General features: G+C 36.4%; 1 pseudogene; it reads left to right on the top strand.

The window, feature by feature from the left end:
- The first annotated feature begins 7,311 nt into the window (after positions 1-7,311).
- Positions 7,312-7,700, top strand: LOC129041401 (gem-associated protein 7-like; annotated as a pseudogene).
- The last annotated feature ends 1,727 nt before the right edge of the window (positions 7,701-9,427 follow it).

The raw sequence follows: 9,427 nt of genomic DNA, 5'->3' as shown, positions 1-9,427 counted from the left end.
GGGAGGGTAATAATAAAAGGGAATATACGAAGTTTCTAATAGTGTTTATTTCTAGATGGAAAAGGTAGTGAGACATTTAAATTTTCTTTCTTTGTATATCAGTTTTTTTACAAGAACCATAAGTTATATAATATTTAATTTTAACTTTTAACTCTTTAAAGGGGTTGATAATATGTTATGCTACAAAGAGGTCAAGAAGAATGCCTGAGAACAGGCTACCTGCAAATATAATGATTGGGAGTACTGGGATAAGAGTTAAGAGAAAAAGGAGTATTGAGTCCAGTAGGATACTACAGAGCAAATGAAAGGGAAGCATCGGCACAGGTTACTGCAGATGCTGACAACTACAGATCCAGACAGCTGTACTGCAGGAATTCTCAATCTTGGCACTACTGACATTTTGGGTTGGACAATTCTTTATTGTGAGGAGTGTCTTGTTCCTTGAAGGACGCTTGGCAGCATCCCTGGCCTTTACCCATTAGATGCCAGTTAGCCTCCCTCCTCCCCAGCTGTGACAACCAAAAATGCTTCCAGACATTGACAAATGTCCCTTGGGGGGCATTTTTCAAATTTTGAATCCCCAAATCCTCTAGCACTGATACCACTATGCATAGAAAATAATGACAATGACAGCCAGTAAGTTATAAATTCTTCTGTGTGCCAGTATTTTACAAGCATTGACTTAGTTAACCTTTATAATCCCATGAGATAGATACTACAGGTTGTGTATCACTTATCCAAAATGCTTGCGACCAGAAGCATTTTGGATTTGGGGCTTTTTCAAATTTTAGAATATTTGCATTGCTCATCAGTTCAGCATCCCTAATCTGAAAATCCAAAATCCAAAAATTGGTTCAATGAGCACTTGCTTTGAGCATCATGTCAGCACTCAAAGTTTCAAACTTTGGAGTATTTGAGAGTTCAGATTGTTGGATTAGGTATACTCAATCTGTATCATTATAGTTACCATTTTGAGGCAAAAAAAAAAAAAAAAAAAAAAACAAGAAAAAGAAACAAAGTGAAATAACTTGCTAGCGCCAAATAGTTAATAAGGGGTAATGTCAGTATTTGACACTAGGCAGTATGTTCTACTGCCTTTCTAAATACCCACTGTCATTTATCCATTAAAGACTCTGTCCCCAAATTCCCAAGTACCTTCCTAATCTGGTTAACCAGGTTGGACCATATCTGATATGGGATATTTTACCAGTATCTTCATTAACAATAATACTTAATATTTTTATTCAATAACTATAAGAAAGACACTGAGCTAGGCACTTTACATGCATTCAATGACTTCAATAATTACAAAACTCTGCATGAGATTCTTTACACAATTTTACAGATAAGTAAGTAAACAAAACCTCTGAGAAGTAACTTGCCAATGACAAATATCTCTGCCAAGTAGCAGAGCTACAGCTCAATCTGAATGGCAAATCTCATGCCCTTAATCATACTATACTTTCCAGACTCTGAGCAGATGAAAGGAACATGCTTCTTGACCTCTTTGTCCTGGCCCACTTAGTCTTTTTTTTTTTTTTTTTTTTTTTTTTTTTTGAGAAGAGTCTCACTCTGTCGCCCAGGTTGAAGTAAGTGGCACAATCACAGCTTACTGTAACTTCTGCCTGCTGGGCTCAAGTGATCCTCCCACCTCAGCCTCCCAAGTAGCTGAGACTACAGGTGCATGCCACCATGTCCAGCTAATACTTTTTTAAGAGATGAGATCTCACTATGTTGTACAGGCTGGTCTCAAACTCGTGGATTCAAGCAATCCTCCCACCTCAGCCTCCCAAAGTGCTGGGATTACATGTGTGAGCACCAGGGCCACTGCTTTTACTGCACCACCCACAATGAGTTTCAAATGGAAAAGTAAAGGATAAAGCAATTCAAAATTTAGAAGAGGAAGAAGAGAGAAACTAAGTTCAATAGCCTTTAATCTTGTCAGACTGAGTACTTCTACCTACCCCTAGTATCAAGTCCCACATCTGTCCTGAAACTAAATCCTAACCTCTTTAGCAGGCTGAGAAAGAGGGAATAAAGAACCTTTTACAAGATACGATAATAGATCTATGTCCTTTCAAGAACAACACTGATTCAGTGAATATTCCTCTAAAGTACTCAGTCAAAACCCATTGAGCAAGCTCATACAAATGAGATATTTGTAGTTTATTGTATTGTCTTAATGATTCTATTATCGTAACACAGAGGTTACCAAAATGTCATTCAAATAAGCCTGATAAAACACAGTTTATTTCCCAAAAGCAAAGTCACCTTACTCAAATCATTATGACTGTATGACATTGCTATGGGAGCTCTAAAAACAGACTATTGTGTAATGAGTGAGCAGTCCTTTTACTTGGTAGCAGAGTAAAATATAGCACCTGACAAATATGAAAATAGTTTGGTAATACTATTATTCTTCCCTGGAAATTTTTCCTAAGAAGTGCCCCGAAGGTGTAAATTAAGTGTATTCCAAATTTTTCTGTGTTTCCTTAAGTATCACATACCCTTAATCCAAGTTATATCATTTTTTTCCAAAAGTACCAATAATTGTAAAAAAGTAGTTGTGTAACTTTGGAAAAATCTAGGGGCAAAGGTTATAGTAGTCCATTAGAGCTTAAAATTTCCTTGAAATATCTTATCTCAGTTCCATCAATAAATTCGTCTTGTGACCTTGGGCAAACCATAACTTCTGTGTGTCAGCGCCCTCATCTCTGAAATGCAGATAACAGCAGTACCTACAAAAACACAGAGTGGTTGTGAGGAATAAGTGATTTCATTAGAATCATACCTTGGCTCAGTGGACACTTGAATATCAATAATAGGTAGTTGCAATGGAATATATTTTATTACTATTCATGTTTTCTCACAGAAAAAGAAAGAAAGGATCCTAGTGCAACTACTAAGAATAAGGGTCAAAGGTGAAGTAGGCAGCCTTAAGAAGGGAATAAACATTTGAAACAGGGATGCAGGGGGATGGAGTAGAAGAGTAAGGTTGGCAATTTATTGACACTAAAGGGTACCAGCCTCAAAATAAATAAAAAGGAATGCTGAAAGCAGTGAGGTTCTGCCTGACTTTGGATATTAATTTCTACTCACATTTAGTAGAGTAATATTTACTTCCATAGCAAAATGTCAAATGGCCTATAATTACAAGACAAAATATAGCAGCCTTGTTCTAATAACCTCAAAGTGACTTATAACTACAATTGATCCTTGCTCATTGGCCTTACTAAAGGGAAGGAAGTAGTGTCATTAATGCACAACAATAGAGAACTATAATCAGTCCTATCAAATCAAACTCTACTTAAACACAAAATCTGTGGAAACAACCCAAATCCAGTGTACTTCTGCATTATTTAGAAAACCTTTAAGAATAAGAGAGTTCAGAATAATACATATACTGGGTTATGAAAAAAATTACTCAAGATAAAGACTATCTGTAACATTTCATACTTCTTCCAACTAATATTTTAATAAACACAATCTTTTTTGAATGTTCCAAATTGATGTCTATTTTACGTTTATTTTGACTTTGAAATGCACTAAACATGTTTTGCAACAATGTCGTTATCATTCCCTCATTTTACTGCAGCTTAAGGGTAAATAACTGGATTAAATTTTTTTTGTTCTTGTTAAAACAAAATATAATATTTACAATTTAAGGTGTTACTCTATGGAAATTATGAAGCAAGAGTGACTAGAGTCAGTAATACAACACTTGTACTTTAACCTAATAAGCAGGTTAAAATAACCCATGTCTTTCTTATCTTTGAGGTCTCACCCATGAAACCCATATATTCCATCACTATTCAAGAATGTTAAATTTCAAGCCTAACAATACAACATTCATCAAATATGTGTTCATAAGGTTTTGAAGAAAGTCACAATAATATTTGTTTATAATAGCTAATGTTAGGTTTCTTCAGGTCTTTGGGATTGGACTCCTACAGTATTTATAATAAAAGAATCTGGGAAGTCCTGCTTTAAAGATACTTGCTTATCTTTGCTTTACTCAGCATCTCAACTTTGTGTCCCTTTCTTGTTAATCTCTAGATTTTCTGAGACTAAAGTGGTACCTGACACTTTATAAGTGATCATTAAATTTTTATCAAATAAATGAATGAGGAATGCAAAGGTAAGATGTAGTCTTTGCCCTTAAAAAGCTTATTATGGTAGAAGAAGTAAGATATGCAAGCAACAAATGAACAAACAAGGCAGAATTTTATCAAGACCACGAATGAGATACCCCAAAGAGGCAGAATTTCAGGAAACTGAGAAATCACACCAGCCTGGAAAGGAGGTCACATTTCAATGAGGCTTTGAAAGATGGAGTATCATTTCAATAAGCATTTCAAGTTTCTGGGATATCTGCAGAGACAAGGGGCCACTTTTACCATTTTGTAGCAATTGTATAGAAAAGAAAGCAAAGGATTTTTAAAAACAGAATCTTTAAGTCCTTTCAGAATGTTTTACCATGTTAGAGTTGAGGCAAGAGGAAAGCCTCAGAGGAGCTGGTGATAACATTGTGGAGCTTTTCTATCTTATTCCTCTAACTCATTCCTTCATTTTTCTCCTGGGTTTTGAAATCAATTTTGTTCAAATTCAAATCCTAGGTCAATCACATACAAGTATGTGACCTTGATCAAGATACTTTATTAATTAAATGCACAGGGCTTGACATTTTAAAAAGCACCTCAAATGAAACCTATTATTAAGAGATGAGACAGCAACAAACTATAGGTCTTAACTAAAATACATATTAGTGTCATTTCAGGAGCTATTTCAAAATAGATGATCATATTCCATGCTAGACCCAAAGCCCAGAATATCTAGGCAAGTGTTTCCAGGAATACTTTGAAGAAGCTTCCCAAAATGATTTGAAAGGTAGATGAAATTAAGAAATACTTATGTTCATGTTGTCCTGTCCATAAAAAGAAAATTAAATTCTAGTAAATAAAGGATGACATAGGGCAATATGCCAGATTACATCAACTTTTAAAGATGGCCCATAGGAAAGGATCCTAATAAAGCAGCTTCAACACAACCCGGTAAACCAGGAGGCAATAGCACAAAAAGTGAGGAAGAGTTTCAAGGAAAAAATGGTCAATAATGCCAAATAAGTTAAAGAAAAAGACAACCAGAAGGCCTTTACTGACCTTTAATAAAAGTAGTTTTGAATTAAGGAGAGAAGCCAAATGGTGAGAAATTAAGTATTGGATGGGAAATTTAAAAGTAGAAGTTTATTTTTTCTTTGCATCTGGCTGTAAAATTAAGATACCACACCAAGATGTTTTGCCAAGGGAGGGCACTACTCTTTGTTTTACTTTTTAATAAGCTTAATCTGGTGAAGATTTAATCTGTAAAGAACAATCTAGATCAGGCGTCCCCAACCCCCAGTCCATGGCCTGTTAGTAACCTGGCCACACAGTAGGAAGTAAGTGGTGGTGAGTATTACCGCTGGAGCTCTGCCTCCTGTCAGATCAGTGGCAGCATCAGATTCTCAAAGGAATGCAAACCCTATTGTGCACTGCGCATGTGAGGGATCTAGGTAGCATCCTCCTTATAAGAATCTAATGCCTGATGATCAGTTTCATCCTGAAACCATCCACCACGCCCCGTCCCCGCCCCCGCCCCCACCCCCAACACACACACACACACCCCCTGGCAGAAAAATTGTCTTCCATGAAACCAGTCCCTGGTGCCAAAATAACTGGGAGCCATTGGTCTAGACTACATTAGATCCCAATCATTTTCAAGGCATTCCATACATATGTTGATCTAGAATTTGCTACAAGACAATTTCATCTCCTCAAAATCTATTAGGATATCCTTTAACATACACACTGATGTACATGCTAACACTAAAAGGCAAGCTAAACAGGCTCTATATAACCTGCAATTATCTTAAAAGAAGTTTACTTATTCTAATTACTGTAATTGCACCAGTACAAAGAACTAAGTAACAATTCTGCTGTGTAGCTAGTAGCAAATATTCCAACCGGCTACTCAATAACTACCTCATTTGCCAATTCAAACAGCTTTCACTTGCTACATGTCTGAGGCTGGGAGGCGCTAAGAGCTATGTTATGATCTTTCTTGCTATACTCAGAAATAAAAGCGTTCTTTATACAACCCAGTTCAAGTGGACAACTACATTTTAAAATCATCATGTTACCAGACAAATCCTTGCTGCCTACTCAGAACATTTTCTCCATGATTAATTATTTAGAAAATGATTATCCCAATTTTGTAGTAAAAGGTATTGCCTGACCTAGGTTTGGGTCTGCAACGTTTCATAAGATATATACCAAGTTTCTGTAATTTCTTTTGCTAAACTGAAAAGAGTTCAAATTGGCAGTTTAGATACTGTCTCTGAGCTGTCCCTCAATGTTCCTCGAAATTCTTCCCATTACCTGAAATTCCAATTGATCATTCAATACACATTCCCCCTTAAAAATCAAGTATTTTTGTGAATACTGTTAGTCTTTCAGATCCTGGAATAAGACTTTCCCTCTAATTTCTATTTGGGGCCAGCATTAATTGAGAAAGTAAGAGTTTTAATTTGGAAGAAAATAGGGCTAGTTTTGAATTACATGAATCAGAAAAAGTAGATTTTGCAGAAACATAGCAAAGGGCTCTACAAAAGTAGAGGGCAACTTACAGCTGGCCATGGAGCAGGCTAGAGTGTAAGTAAAGGAGAAATATCAGAAAAGAGATATTATTTTACCTGGATATCTAATGGATAGAAGAGGGGAAGCAAGGTGTTGATTTATTCTTGATCAGGTAGCATGTTCTATAGAGTGGTTCTAAGAAGTGGCTTTCAAAGCAGAAGTGGGTAGTTTGTAACTGATTGAATTAGGTAACCTATAGATTCTTTTAAGTTCTTACTTTCTATACATCTCATATACCAAAATGTATCCCCTGAGGACCAGGAGTGAACTATATGAATCATACCAGTGATTATGTGAATTATATCTCACTGATATTTCTTTAAAAATAAATGAGTACTGCACTCATTTATTTTTAAGTTACAACATTCAAAAGAAATATAACAATGAAACTGTCATTAGTGTTGTGACTATACTTAAAAAGCTAGGCATAAAAAGTTTTGAAAAGAAGACTTCTGACACTAAAAAAGTGGCAAGTACAAAATTTCAGAATAAAGAACAGTAGTTTTTAAAAATTTTCAAATAAATAATCAAAGGCATGTAAATTAAAATGTAAAACCTTTGTCTAATACCAAATTAGCAAATACCAAATTTGACATTTAAAAGAGATTTCCAAGCAGCTGCGGACCTCGCCAAGACAATGCAGACTTCACTGACTATTCTTGTGCCTGTGCTCGTTACCATGGGGCCTTGATGGCTTCAGCCTTGGCTTTGCCACTGATGGACGCTGGAGCAGTTGAAGCCAGAGGTTCCTGAAATCCAAGAGTGTCCCACAGCTCAAGAATTGCAGGAATCCCAGGAGCAGTGGGCTCGAGCTGCCCTTTGGGAGTGTTACCTCCGCAGCATGCTGGCCATGGAGCGTCAACAAGTGAGCTTCACATTGTACGACTGTGTGCACATGGCTGTCAACTTCAGAGCCACCAATCTGGACATGGTCAGCTTCTACGTGTCACAGCTGAAGATTCCCATAGGTGAGCAGAGGTGCTGCTCTAATGTAGTGACATAATTTCATACACCTTCAAGCCATAAAGATCTGTGTTCACCTTTCGGCTTGGGTCTAAGCCACAGTATCCCAGGCCTCCCAATTTTCCTGAGCCAGGAAATCTGGGCCTCATGGGGTTATGGGCCCCCTGGGAATTCTGAGCCAAGCTCCAAGCAACTCTGGACTCCTGAGACCTCCTGGGTCTAGTCAGTAAAATTCTGCAACTCAAGGAATTCTAGGTCCCGTTGGAAGGAATGCTTTACCTCAAAGAACTCTGAACTCTCCAGACATATAGGCCTGATGCCATTTCCTAAAGTCTGGGGCTTGGGGGTGGGGTAATACAGGTGGGCAAATTACAGAGTGGGAAGTTATTTATTGAAGAGGTTGCAAAGTTCAGCCACCCTGAAGATACTCCCCAATGCTTCTCTCCTCCTAAAGAACCAACTTCTCCAGGAAAATAAAAGAGATTTCCACTCAATACTGGCAAGGATGAGATACATATGAGCATTCACACACTATGGAAACTGTATTAGTTGGTATGACATTTTCAGTTAACATCCTTTACCAAGCCATCTATTTCCAGGAATAAAACACACAGAGAAAAACACTGCAGTAATATTTTAACAATAAAAGTGTGTGTGTGTGGTGGCAGGGGGAGACCTTCCAGGTGCAAAAATGGGAGGCAGGCTAAGCTTATTATGATACACCTATAAAAATATTATTCAGCCATTGAAAATTAGTTTTTAAAGTTCTGACACACAGAAATGCTTGCCATAGCATTAGCTGAAGAAAGTATACAAAATGAATGTGGCATTACAACTATGCCTAAGATGCAGAAAATATAACAAAATGTAACGATGGTGATGTCCTCGCTCTTAAAATGCCATATACTCCTTCATATTAGTTTTCTAATAAAAAAACATATTGTAACAAGTCCTAGTTTTTATAGGAAGAAAATTTCAAGCCATATATCTGAATATCTGTTACATCAAAAAAACAGTTATCTAAATATCCAACTACATTTCAAACAAATATATAATTCATGTTGATTCAACAACAAAGGCAAACATCCACATATAAAATATCAGGCTCAAAATTTCAAACTAAAACTTTTTTAAAGTTTATTAACTTTTAATAAAAACAATCCCTAAGATTCTTTCTATCACTGACATTAAATACCTGACACTGTCAAGGGAAAGCAAGATACTCAAAAGGTTTGCAAGGAGTAGCATTAATATCCAGCACCTACAAAGCAAGTGCACCCTTCAGACTAAATAGTCATGTCACATAAAAAACTTGAGCACAATATTTACCTGCACAGAATTTAAGAACCCAAGCTACACATCTAAACCATGTTTAAAAAAGGAAAAGAATAAGTTATCAACCATCTTTTAAATCTGACTCTCAGCAGAAAAGAGCTTTGCCCAGCAATCTGTACTGAATTACAAAGAGCACACATTGCCCCAGATGTTTGTAACCAAAAGAGTTCAAGCAAAACAGAAGTCCAAAGTAAGGATTAATCAAATATTTAGCTTATTAATTGTACATCATTGACTACCATCCCTGCTTTCCCTTTTCTTCATTCCTCATTTTGGATCTTAAAACTAAGTCATGAAAATGCACAAATAAAAATATGTTTAAAATTAACATTTATACAATTTACAGATTTACTAGGTATTTTACATATGTAATATATATACTAAGTGCATTCATATACACAATTATCTCAAGCCCACTGTGAGGCAGGGGTAGTCACTCATAGTGCACAGCATTC

Source organism: Pongo pygmaeus, chromosome 6 (genome assembly GCF_028885625.2).
Source record: "Pongo pygmaeus isolate AG05252 chromosome 6, NHGRI_mPonPyg2-v2.0_pri, whole genome shotgun sequence".
Classification (NCBI taxonomy): domain Eukaryota; kingdom Metazoa; phylum Chordata; class Mammalia; order Primates; family Hominidae; genus Pongo; species Pongo pygmaeus.
Note: the sequence above shows the minus strand (reverse complement) of the source record. Positions and strands in the feature narration are given on the sequence as shown.